Source organism: Hibiscus syriacus, unplaced genomic scaffold (assembly GCF_006381635.1).
Source record: "Hibiscus syriacus cultivar Baekdansim isolate YM2019G1 unplaced genomic scaffold, ASM638163v2 tig00112407_pilon, whole genome shotgun sequence".
Lineage (NCBI taxonomy): Eukaryota > Viridiplantae > Streptophyta > Magnoliopsida > Malvales > Malvaceae > Hibiscus > Hibiscus syriacus.
In genome coordinates, this window is record NW_024063324.1 from 678,157 (window position 1) to 692,512 (window position 14,356).

The following is a 14,356-nucleotide window of genomic DNA, read 5'->3' on the forward strand; positions in this document are numbered from 1 at the left end:
GAGTTATACATGTTCAAATAGGGATTATTGTTGTTCCGATTGTAGTTGCCCACAAAATTAGTTGACTCATGGATTTCAGGACATTCACTCTCATGATGGTTTCCTTAACAGCATAGGCACACGTTATTGGTTGCCTTGACTTCTCTTACCTCATTAGGACGTTGCAAATTTTTCAACATATTGGTTATGGCAGAAAGTTAGGCTACTACCGAATCTTTGCTTTCTAATTCATATGCTCCAGAGGTTTTTCTGTCGGTTCCCAATCTTGCACTTGGAAATTGATAGTCATTATTTGCTATCCTGTCGAGGATGTCAAAAGCTTCCTCGGGTGATTTGTCTAGTAGGGTGCCATTTACTGAGGCATCTAACATCATTCGAGTTGGTGCGTAGACTCTATTGTGAAACATCACCACTTGCATCCAATCATGAAATCCATGATTAACACATTTACGAAGTAAACTTTTATACCTATCCCAACATTTGTACATTGATTCATCATCGCCTTGGCGAAAACTTGCAATGTCGTTCTGAAGTTGTGTATTCATATTGAGCGGATTATATCGGAGTAGGAAACTCTTGCATAAATCTGTCCATGACTCCATTGATATGGAATGAACTCCGCTGAGCCAAGCTCTTGCTCTATCACATAAGGAGTAAGGAAAAAGCTTCAGTTTGAGCACATCTTCATATACTCCTTGTTGTTTAAATGAATCACATACTTCAAGGAAAGCACGCACATGCTGTCTAGAGTCTTCATTGGGTGTACCACCAAATTGGCCGATAGAGTTCAACATATTAAACATCACTGGTTTGAGTTCAAAATGAGTGCTTGATCCCAGGTGCCACTATGCCAGGATTGAGTTCATCGAGAATTGGGTTCAAATGATCTTGCATCGCTCTTGGTCTTGCAACTTGATCTCCTAAATCTTCCATGTCATTTTGCATTTGATTCAATTGTTCTCTGATTCTTTGGGGACATAACCTTTGTCTGAACGATTGCTCAACTTTGGGGTCGAATGGTTCCAAAGGCTTACTAGCAGATCTAAAGGTCATGTAATAAAAAAAACCTATAAAAGAAAATAATAAAATACGTTAGACTAAATAATTATAAAGTGACACAAAGAACTTGTTATGGCTGGAAATTTTGTCAGTTGCCAATCCTCGGCAACGACGCCAAAAAATTGATCGCTTGTGAATGTATATGTTAAGGCAAGCTAATCTGTGCAAGTATACACAATCGATGCAAGTAATATAGTAGTGAGTGAGTATCGTCTCCACAGGGATTGGATTAGAAAAATCTTTTCACCACAACTAGAACTAATGCCACAAATTAATCCTACTAAGTATTAAAGCTAAGAACTAATATTAAGGAGCTAAGAATAACAGTTCAATGATTTCAGATAAGTCTGGTTGAGACAAAGAAAATATACAGATAGATAAAACAAAACAAAACAAGTATTGGATTAAATATAATGCAAACAACCTCACATATTCAGACGTGTCACAGAGCAGTGATGCTAAACCATTTTCTCGGCAATAATTATTTTAAGCCCAGAATGAATTATTATGACTCACTAAACTACCCGACATGATTACTAGGTATTCTTAGACGGTTGATATGGCAATACCTCTCAGCTTTAACTATAGACATTGTCATAACCTACTCTAGCCTTTATCCCTTTTAGTTGTTTGAAACTCACTCCTTATCTCTAAGGTAGACAAGTTAGAACTTCACCATCCCGAATTCATTCCTTTGTTCACGTTGATATCTCTTAATTCTCTCGAATTCAAGAATCACTTTCTAGACAAAAGGCTATCTCTCGATGCTCTTACAATGCCTAGACATGTTTTACCGAAACCCCAAGCGATCTCTCGATGCTCTTACAGTGTTAAGGCAAAATATTTAAACTATGAGCAAAATAGTCATAAGCAAACATAATTCATCATTCATAAACATAAAATATTGTTCAGGCAAAACAAAGTTTAACACCAAGTAAAACATTCATGGTGTTATCAAAGATCATACAAGATTAAACCGTTTAATATAACCCCAAATAAAATAAGAGTTTAAGAACAAAGGAATAACAACTCCCAAAACCAGGGTCTCTGTCGCGACAATCCTGATCAGCACCACGCCTGCCTTGGTAATCACCCTCTCTCGAGGCCTGATCACCGCTCTGCTATAGTCTGGCTATGGAGGACACCAAGGAAGATTGGGGGTAGACGGAGGGAAAGCACTGCAGTTGCTTGCTCACGCCTAAGGTAAAGCTCTTATTTCTTTTTCCTTGCCCTTTTTTTTTGTGGCTACGGCTGGTAATTATAAGGAGAATTTCCTAGGGCTTTGCATGCTTTTAGAGTTTCCTTAATTAGCCGTTATTAATTTCCCAAACTTAAAAAGCAAAGGCGGCTAGTGGTTGTCAGGATATTCAAGGGTTGCTTGCACGTGAAGCAGGTTGTCAGGATATTCAAGGCTAGCGGTTGTCGTTGGACAACATTTGCTTCAGACTTCTTCAGATAAATCTTGCCTTGGCGAGATAAATTTGCTCCTCACGTTCTCATATGCTCCATTGGCCTTTGCAACTTTTCATTATCACGACTGAAATGTTCTTACTCTGTAGAATTCCTACACAAACACAACTCAAACAACCCATTCTCCTCAACAGCATCAGTTAAGCCAAATAAATCTTGCCTAGCCAAAACTTATCCACCATAACCTATATGTAACTAAATCCAACTAAAAATGCAGTGCATACTTTGTTTAGACAAACAATAACTTAAGTGAAAAGACTAGAATTTAAGTATTTTTACGGAGTTATCAATAAACAAATGATGACCAAAATGTAAAGCAACAAAATTTAAAGCTCGAAATATAAAATGATAAACATGTATTTAGTGAATAAAACGTAACATTACAAAACCAGATGACTCCTCACACAAATAGACCATGAGCTAGCCCCATATACAATGCCATTTTGGATGTATCATACATACAGCTTTATAATTTTCATGGAACCGTAGCCCCAATTGTTTTAATCTCTCTACCACCACTCTTTCTCTCTGGCTCACCATTTTTTATGAAACAACAAGCCTCCCTCCCCTGGCCACCGCGAAGGATCTCTCTAGCGACTGTAAATCGACACCGAATGGAGGTAAAACAGTCATAGAAGAATCCTTTCTACCTCTCTATCTTAAATCTAAAGTCAATTTTTCCTAAAAACAAACAACCAAGCTTAGATCTATGAAGATACCTTTTGGCAACTTCTATCCACGACGACGTTTAAGCTTTTCTATGACCCAAGTGCTCTCCAACGATCAACTAGTAAGAGAAGTCTCCTTCTCTCTCTCTTTTCTTTTTTATTTTGTTTTTTTCTCTTTTTAAATCTTCTCCTCTTTTATGGATGGTCTCATTTCCTTTTTACTCAAAGTTGGTGTCTTTAATGAGAGTTGGTGGAAGCAATGTAAGCCAACATTAAAAAGGCTGGATTTTCTAAGGGTTTAGATATTATTTTTTTTGGATTTGATATGATTTTGGTGATTTTTGGTTAGGTGAACTGTAGCTAAACAGTGGTGGCTTGGTGACAAGAGCTGACAACAGTGACTCTTCTCCTCCCTAGCGGCAACGACTACAGTACTACTGAGATTAGGGTAGGGTAGATTACATTTTTATCAGGTTTGGCTGATTGGGTTCTAGGTTAGGGTTATTTTTTGTATAGACCGGTTTTGGGTTTGGTCTACTATAATGGACATGCAAAAAGAAAATAAATAAAATATATTAGCATTATTATAACATAAAATAAAATAATAAAAATTAAAAAAAAATCGAATGAAAATTGGTGTCAACAAATATTATTATATAATTGAACAAAACAAAATAAATAATAATTAAAATAGAGGAACGGGACTGTTTACTCTTATGTAGTCATAAAATCAGATGAGTGAAGTTAGATAAATAGAAGAGGAACAGATCGTGATGTCCAATAGAATTCTTGTCATGGAGTTAGAATTTTTATGATCCGGACCCGACCCGAGAACTTGTGAAAAATAACGGGTTGGGTAACCAACTTGAAAATTTGGGTATTTCCACTATAAATACCCCATAATTTTTAGTTTGATCGACAAGTCAGGTAGTTTAGGTCGGGTATTTTGAACACTCCTAGACATAACCATGAGAACCAAATTCTTGTCATGGAGATATTTGTGTGAGGTATGTCATCACTTACACAAATGACATGAAAGTGCAAGGACATCACGTCTATTGGACAACAAGTAAGGTAAATATATTTTCACAAGGGAATGAACAAATATGTCTACTTTACGTGTTGTCAAATGAACGTGATGTCCTTGCACTTTCATGCCGTTTGTGTAAGTGATGACATAACTCACACAAATATCTCCATGACAATAATTTGGTTCTCATGGTTATGTCTAGGGGTGTTAAAAATACCCAACCCAAACTACCTGACATGTCGACCAGACTAAAAATTATCGGATATTTATAGTGAAAATATCCGAATTTTCAGGCTGGGTACCCAACCCGTTATTTTTCCCAAGTTTCCGGATCGGGTCTGGATCATAAAGGTTCTCTTAATCGAGTACCTGAATACCCAGTACCTAATTCCTTTCTAAGTTTATTTTGATTTTGTCAACAAAACACCCCAAACCTCACTTGTAATTACCAAATTAGTTATCCCTAACTTCCTAATATCCTTCTCGTTATTGGCCTTTCTTGGTCTATCACTCTCTCGTCTCAACCGTTTTACAAATTTGTACGGAAAATAGTTAAACAATTGGTCTTTTGATTCCAGAAATATACACACAGAGAAGTAAAACTTGTAAATATGAAACATGAAACAATATATTAATGGAAGTATGAAATTCGAGTTGACAAGTTATAATTCTTTCACTAATATAATTCAAATGAAATTTTCTTTAAGCAAAATATACCATAAATAATTTGAAAAATAAAATAAAATACGAAAACAATTAAAAGAATTCAAAAAAAAAGTTCAAGACCTTGAACCTTCAACATTGAATCATTCAATCAACGAAAAGAGAGATTGTTAACAAGATCTAAAATCAATCCATATATAAAATCTACCAATAAATAAAAAAAATCCAAATTTATGGAATTAAATTACCTAAAATGTAGTTCAAAGAAAGACGAAGAAGAATCCAATTTCATCACAAAAGAACTTAAGATTTAGAATAAGCAGGCAATAAAAGTCAAGTTGGAACTGAGTACCCTTTTACCCGAAAGTCATGGGCCGATTTTTTAGTACCCGAAAGTTTTTGTTACCCGATATTTAGAGTACCCGAATATATCTCCTGGTTTTTCAAGAGCTTAGAGAAATATGCCCCAATAGTCTCCTTGAAGCGGCTCCACTTTACTCTAACATAGGTGACTTTTATGGTTCATCTCACTTAAACAAATAGTGACCATTAAAAGCATTGCTTAATCTTTTCCATATTTTGCTCACTTTTTTCATCATAGGAATGGATTTGGGGATAAGAACCCCAACAATGACCTTATAAGGTCTATGCAAATAGGTTCTCCCATTGAACCTAGAAACAAACAACCAAGCTTAGATCTAAGAAGATATCTTTCGACAACTTCTAACTCAGGTGACATTTAAGCTTTTTGGTGACCCAAGTGCTCTCCAACGATCAACTAGTAAGATAAGTCTCCTTCTTCATCTCTTTTCTTTTTTATTTTCATTTTTTCCCTTTTCAAATCTTCTCATCTTTTATGGCAAATCTCCTCTCTTTTTTACTCAAATTTGGTGGTGTCTTTAACGAGAGTTGGTGGAAGTAATGAAAACCACCATTAAAAGCCTGAATTTTCTAAGGTATATATATATATATATATGGATTTGATTTGATTTTGGTGATTTTTTGTTAGGTGAAATATAGATGAACAATGGTGGCTCGGTGACTAGAGCTGATGATGGTGACTCTTCTCCACCCTTACGACGACAACAGTAATGAGATTAGAGTTAAGGTAGACAAGGTTTTTGTCAAGTTTGGGCTAATTCAGTTCTAGGATAGAGTTATTTTATATATGGGCCGATTTTGGGTTTGGGTCTACTGTAATTGACATGTAAAAGGAAAATAAATAGAATATATTAGTATTATTATAACATAAAATAAAATAATAAAAATTAAAAAATATCCAGATGAAAATTGGTGTCAAAAAATATTATTATATAATATAACGAAGCAAAAATAATAAAGAACTAAAATAGAGGAGCGAGACTGGTTACTCTTATATAGACATGAAATCATATGAGTGGAGTTAGATAAATAGAAGAAAAAGTTTTTTTGAGGCCAGCAGTAACAGTTTCCTTAAGACAGATTTGTCATCTCCTTAGTGCTTTAAGTAACGTTGGACGTCAATCTCTCAGGATATAACAACAAATGATCATAACTGTAAGAACAATCGTAGTGATCAGACAAATATAATATTGCCTTTCTCTATCACTGGACAGAACGGATCTGGAAGGAATTTCTAAGTGATTTCTTATTCAGAGTTATGAAAATTGTACCTAATATTTGTGTCTTAACTAGCCTATATATAGAGGAGAGGAAATTAATTAAAAGGGTATGACTTTTTAATGAAGAGTTAAGATCATTTGATAAAGATTTTTTTTGAAAAGTTAATAGGTATAATTGAATAGGTGCAACTTTAAACCAAAAAACAAGTTTATTCACCAAGTGATATAACTTATTATTAATAAGTCTATTCACCAAGTGACATAACTTATTATAAAGAGCATCAATTTTATTCAATTAATTTATTATTTCCAAAAATCCTCCACATGAGTGAAATTAATGATTTCAAAGATTGACTCAATGTAGTGATAGATTTTACGTTCGATAATTACATAGGATAGGTAGGCGTCCCCCTTCGAACCTTCCCTTGTGAAAATATTTTTACATTACTGACTTTCTAGTAGACGTGATGTCCCTCAAATGTCATGGCGTTTATGTAAGCGATGACATACCTCACACAAATATCTCCATGGCAAGAATTTGGTTCTCATGGTTATCTCCATATAGTTGTGAACATCATCTGGTTTTGAAAGAGCTTAGAGAATTATGCCCCAATAGTCTCCTTGAAGCAGCTCCACTTCGCTCTCACATAGGTGATGTATGTTGTTCGTCTCACCAAAACACATAGTGGTCATTAAGAGCATTGCTTAACCTTTTCCACATTTAGTCATTTTTTTGTCATCATAGGAATGGACTTGGGGATAAGAACCCCCATAATAACCTTACAAGGTCTATCTATGCAAATAGGTTGTCCTATTGAACCTAGATCTTGGGATCTCTAATTAACTAGGATCATTGTGCATATATTTGATCATATTCAACATGGTCAAGTGTAACATTCATTGTTGCCATGTTTTGAAATTCTATCCATAGAATTTAGCAAGCTTCTCATTGTGAATTATGACCAACGATATCGTTGAATTTTATTATAAGTCTGAGTAGGAATCAACATTCCATATCACGATTTAGGTGAATTTATTGGATTATCCATTGTTTCGTTTAAAATAGGAAACTAGAATTCATAATAATTCTAACAATAAATTGATAATTCAATTTATTTTATCTTTCGATTCTGTTAAACAACAAGAAAAATAAAATATGTAATAGTGTTGTTACTTCCAAATGATTTCTGTAAAATCCAAAAATAGAATTATAGGTACGGTTTTTGTTTACAAAATATCACAATTTCGTTTCAATATTTAATTTATCACAACAAATCTGAGTTAAAAACTAAAATTTAAAAATTGAGTAATTTTTTGTTAAACGACGGAAATTTAGTAAAACTAAATCTTGAAACATAAATTTACAATGAACACTATTTTGTTGAATTTGTTAAACGTTAACTGAACCAACTTCTGTGTGACGATGGGAATTTAATAAAACTAAAACTCGAAACATAAATACAATTGTCTAAAAAAAGTATATTAAAAAGAAATACTGAAAGTTTGCACTTACCTTCTTATCGAAATTCACCATATTACCATTGATTTGGAAAAAAAATTCCTTGCGGTGACAGAATCACCAAGGCTTGCCCTTGTTTTGGAGCTTGCAAAATATTTCACCATGAACCTGAGAAGGTTTTGCAAAAAGTTCCACATGCGCTTTTCGCCGAATCACTAGGTGTGGAAACATTAACAGGCTCAAGGGTTAAAAAAATTCGTTGCTTTAGGTCTCCAAACTTGTTTGAGTTCATTCGTTTGAACCATTCATATATGAAACATCTTGGTTTAAACTCAAAAACAAGAATTGTTCATTTAACAGATTAAAAAAATATGAAACGCTTGGAGAAAGTTGATTGCACTAACATTTATAATTTGTGCCAATCAAATATTTGGATGCCTTTTATGAAATAATGATATCCAAATTCACTTATCAATTTCATTATTTGCAGATTGAAGAGCAATTTGTTCAACTGTCTGAAAAAAAAAACCATTAATGGATCCACGATAGTCTCGTCCAGGCTTCCATTGTCGGTTGCAAAGGTGTGTAATGGATACAACATTCTTTTTGTCCAGCAGCTCCAATTACAAATCAACATGCAAAAGGTTGTGTTGAATAATCGGGTATAGAAAACAAAAAGAACACAAGAATTTTAACAAGGTTCAACAATGTGCTTACGTCCTCGATGCCTTAGGCGGCGCTACAATTTTTATTCAATCAATGTCTCATAGGTTTTGGTTACATCTCTTTTTATAATAAATAAACACTGATACATATTTACAAAAATAACCTTGTATCGTACCCCCAACCCACATAATCGTAACCCCCACTACAAGACTTTCTTTGTAAGGACAGATGATGTTCGCTTCGCTCACTCCGCTCCATCCTCTATCCTCTTTACCGGTATATTTATGAATCATACCTAACAAATCTCCACCTTGGCGAATATCCTGCCCCTTAGGAAACATTCAATGTGGGTTGGGTTACCTTACTTCTTTAACAACCCGAAACATTCAACCAGTCCAAGCAATGCATGAACTTGTCTGTCATAACTGGCTTGGTGAACATATCAGCGGCATTATCATCAATATGTACCTAGTTATAAAATACAAATACAAATACATACATATATATATATATATATATATATATATATATATATATATATATATTGTATCTAGTTATAAAATACCAATTAAATTAGAATAAAATAATATCATAATATTGTAAATATTTACAATTAAATTTAAATAGAAACTCAAAAATTTGACTCGACTCGATTCAAAACATTTTCAAGTCAATTCCAAGTTATAAAATAGGACTCCTCAACTCGAACAACTCAAATGTTTTTGACTCGACTAGATTGAACGCTCACCCCTAACCGTAGTGATAAGACAAACACAATCTTATCTTTCTCTATCAAAGGAAAAAAACGGATCTAGAAGGGATTTCTAAGTGATTTCCTATTTAGAGTTGTGAAATTTGTACCTAAGATTTGTGCCTTAAGTTAACTACCTATATATAGAGAGATGAAATTAATCAAAAGGTTATGACCTTTTGATGAAGAGTTAAGATCATTTGATGAAGAGATTTATTCAAAAACTAACAGGTATAATTGAATGATAGCAATTTTAAATCAAAACACAAGTCTATTAACCAAGTGACATAACTTATTATAAAGAGCATCAACTTTATTCAATTAATTTATTATTTTTGTAACACCCATAACCCATATACGCGAACCAATACAAGTTACATATGTCACATCAGAAATTCAAAACATTTCCTTAATTGAACTGAGTAAAATTTTGTTTCATAACTTGAACAATTATTATAAAATAATTATTCAGAGAAAAATCATAATATAATATTTTTGCTTACCAATTCAAAACCAATTTCAAACAGTGATAGGCAGTTTTGTTCTGTTTCATAAAATGAATAAGAATGTCTAACACATTTGATTTAAAACCCAAATAATTTTTTAAGCATAGTTTAATATCATAATATTTATTCATACTATTAATTATATTTAATACTAGCTATTTTAAGAAATTACTGATATTTCATTCTCATATACATGCCAGCTAGAACTTTTAGAACACAGTACGATGCCACCATTGCTACATGTAAATATTTCCTTGTTGATTAATGTCAAGCTCAGCTCCTTACTCCTTTTCTTTCTTTTTCCTACACGTGAAAATCATCACATACTAAGTATACACTTAGTGAGGCAATCATATGAATATTTAAAGCAATGCAACACATAAATTTAAACGAATAACCATATTCAATGCAATATAATCAATTTACTCGTATTTCAACCATGTTACCATATATTAACATGATATAATCGTATATCAAGTTTCTTACCAATATACTTGCCATTCATTCTACAAGCTAGTAAGCTTATTTGCATGTTTACCATTTATTAACCAATAAACCATAGCCCAAAGTATAACTTTATGAGGACCCTGTTATAGGAGTCAAATATTTCACCGTAGTGTTGAGGTCGGGTCGTGCCCACCGTATACAACGTAGTGTTTTGTACCGTGTGTCTTCGTTAGACACTCTGTGGTCTGCACTATGTGCCTTCGCTAGACACTCTAGTGCTACCTAATATGCAACTGCTAGACTCTATGGCATGCCATTAATACCACTAACCCTCAATAACATACTTGGGCATATAGTTTATTTTTATTTGATCCATCCATGGCAAAGTATATCAATACCATTTAACATATGGGCAGTTTATACCCAAAATAACATTTATGATAAATATCATATGTAATCATGATAATATTATGTGTAATGAAAAGTGATCAATGCATTCTATATTCACCTTTGACATATTTAGAATATATCAATTATATGATAAATGCCATAAATATCATGACAATATAATTAAGGTAGACTTATCACAAGTCGTATCCAATAATGTATAAACATCCATGTATAATATTATGCATGCATTGTACTCAGTTTGAGACTTTATATGCAAGTCAAAAATATAAATCTCACTAAGCTTTAACTTGATCTTTTGCTTCTAATTTGAATCCCAAAAATTGGTCATAATTTCATATCCTGACAGTTAGCACTACCTTTAAAGAAATATTATTATGTATTAATATACACATTTGAATAGTATTCTGCTTATAGCACTGATAACTAGACTCCAATACAAATCTATCCATATAAAGCACTCATTGTAGTTCAATTTGTAAAATTTATGGTGAATTTTCAAAGTTGACCGACATAATATGTTTTGAGCAGAATCTGCTGCCCCATTTTCTGCTTTTTCCTCAGTTAAAAATTCATATCTTTTTGACTACTCCTTGAAATCATTTTTCGTTTGTTCTAAAAAAACTAAACTCATATATGAATTCAACGGTATAAAATTTATCCTCTAATAATTTTTTTAGAATTTATGGTGATTTTCTAAACTTACTGTCCAGAACATAAATTCTAAGTAGATTTCACCAATTTGCATTTTCAACTTGTTCACTAAGTCTATTAGCTCGCCAAATGCACATATAGGCATACATACAAAAATTAAATAACAATTTAGGAGTCACTCCTTACTATAGTAACTTCGTCACTGGCTCATTTCAAGCCAATGTTTGTTCGATAATATAAGTAAAAATTAAATTTGCACTCACTTGGTGTCCTTAGCTTGCAACATTCCTTAGAATTTCTCATTTCATCCTTAAGCTTCTCCTTAGCTTTAATAATGTTTGATCTTGATTTCAAGCACTCAATATCTATGAACATCATTACCAAACATATACAAATTCAAACCAAATGTTAGAATATTACTAACATAGGCATATGTTGGAAAATAAATTCCTAGCAAATTTTCCGATGCTTATTCGATACAATTTTCATGTCACAACATAAATGTTGACCTTAATACTTCTAATTGACCACTCAATGTCCTTTTTATCCCAACTTCACATAACATTTTCACTTAAGCTCCCAACATTTCCATATTTTTTATTTAAACCTCAACTTTTACAAGTTTTCCAAAATAATCCAATTTCACATCCTAACTTCAATTTCAGTACTCAAACATTAATTTCCAGCATAGTACAACAACTATTGAACACTTACACAACAATCTACAATATTTCCAAAATTATTGATTTGGTCCCCCAACTTTTTTAAAATTATAGAATGGTCCCCAAAATTTTTCTAAAGCCTGTAGAATACTTCCTACATCATTTCCAGACCCTACATAATTTTTCTATAATTTTTATCATCCTATATAGTCAAGGCCTAATGCTTTGTATGTTCAAGATTAAGGTTTTCATGATTTTACTCGATTTTGGTTCAATTCAAGCATGAAATCAACTTTGATTCAACCTTACAAAATCTCTACAATCAAATACCTAACTTAATTTCATCAAAACACATATCTCCCCTAAATCTAGGGTTTGACCGAAGCTTTATAGGTTCATATAACCATGTACAAGTGATTTTAATCATCAATCATGCTTGGAAATGATTCTACAACCTCAAAAACATCAAAATTCTTCATCGATTCCATAAACCCTAATATAAACATAAATCCTAGAATTTTGGATCTTTGAACACAAACCAAATTAGCAAACAATAATGGTTCAAATGATAGCGTTTTTCGAATAGAACAATTTTCTATTTCACGGCATGATCCAAAATCCAAAGGAAATTGTTCAAAAATGGAAAATAAAAATTCTCTTACCTTGTTCATGGGGAGCACAAAATGTTGGCTGAAAATGGATAAGTTTTCAAGAAATTTCTAATGAATTTCATGTTAATTTGACCTTAATTTAAGCTTAAATAAATTAAAAATTCATTTATTGTGAAATGTTCATTTTACCATTAATTAAACTTGATCTTTAGCATAATACCAAGCCACCTAACCCTTATCATCTTCCAAAGTCAAAGATGGACAAAATATTTCACCATTTACAACTTTGCCTATGCAATCTTTCCCAAATTTCAATCTTGTCATTTTTATCCAACGGTCTAAATTGATAATGGAAATAAATTTCTCAAATCCGATGGTCCATATTATTTCCCATAATTTTAACATGTGGAAATAATATTTCTCAGCTTAATTTATCATCCTTCTATTTTTCTCAAAATTTCTATTCGATCCGATTTACAGAATTTTTACCGGACTTTAACACTTTCTAGATTTCAATAAAACCCCACTCTCAAGAGTAAATTATCTATTTATGGAATAAAAATTCTTTTTAGGAAAATTACCACTTATATCCCTAAACATTTCCTAATTTTCTACTTTAACCACTAAACTTTCAAAATTTATATTTTTGGTCACTAACCAAAATTTTGGGGTATTACAATTTCCAACAAATACTATTAGAATTAGAAGTAAATTTTAGCCATATTCCTAAAATTTTAACTTTCTTCCGAAAATTTATAATTGTTTATTTTTTTAGCCATGTTCCTAGAATTAGAAGTAAATGATTAACCGTTTATTATTTTTTGTTTTGGTTTTTGTTTTTTGCATAAACCAAGTGACGTCCTTGATAAAAAAAAGTAAATAGGAAGATGATATACTATATTCATCTAGACCAAGAACACAAAAGAGGATGTGCATGGATTTGACAATGAGTTGGGTTATCTTCCTATTTTCAATCGTCCACTCTTAATAATTCATTAAAGGGGTAGAAGAACCACTGGTGATCACATCCTAAACTGAAAGATCAGTGGCTAGGATGAACAAAATCATCATATTCTTCCAATAGGAGTAGTTGATACCACTAAAGTAGGGAGGCCTTGTGATGGAGTGAGAATCCTCGAGGAAGTACGAGTAGGAGGTCGAAGTCATCTTCTCGGTTGAAATGAAATGGATAAAACTTCTTCAAGGATCGTCTCAAGATTGTTAAATTTTCTAATAAGTCAAGCTCTGATACTAATTGTTAGAATTATTGAGCCTTTATGAACAGCAACAAAATTCCCAGAGGTGGTGATACATGCATCATAAGGCTTATATCAAAGGAAGATGATATATTTTTTCTAGTGATCCACAGAACCAAGCCTTGGAAAAGAAGATCAGAAATACATCAGACTTGTAATGACTTTTTAAATGGGATCCAAATTTTATTTAGCCAATATGTCTTTTAAAGATACGACCGAGTGTCTCTTATCTTTCCAACAGTACTTAAAATGCCTCAATCCAATACTAAGAACTCAAGATACACCTACTTTAGTGAAGAAAGAACATGTAGAAATTCCTATACATGATTAACATAGGATTTTATAAATATTATAATTATCAATGTTTTTATTGATTATTTGTAATATAATTTAATATAGGATGACGCGTCATCTTTTAGGATTATATTTCTTATTTTATTAACAA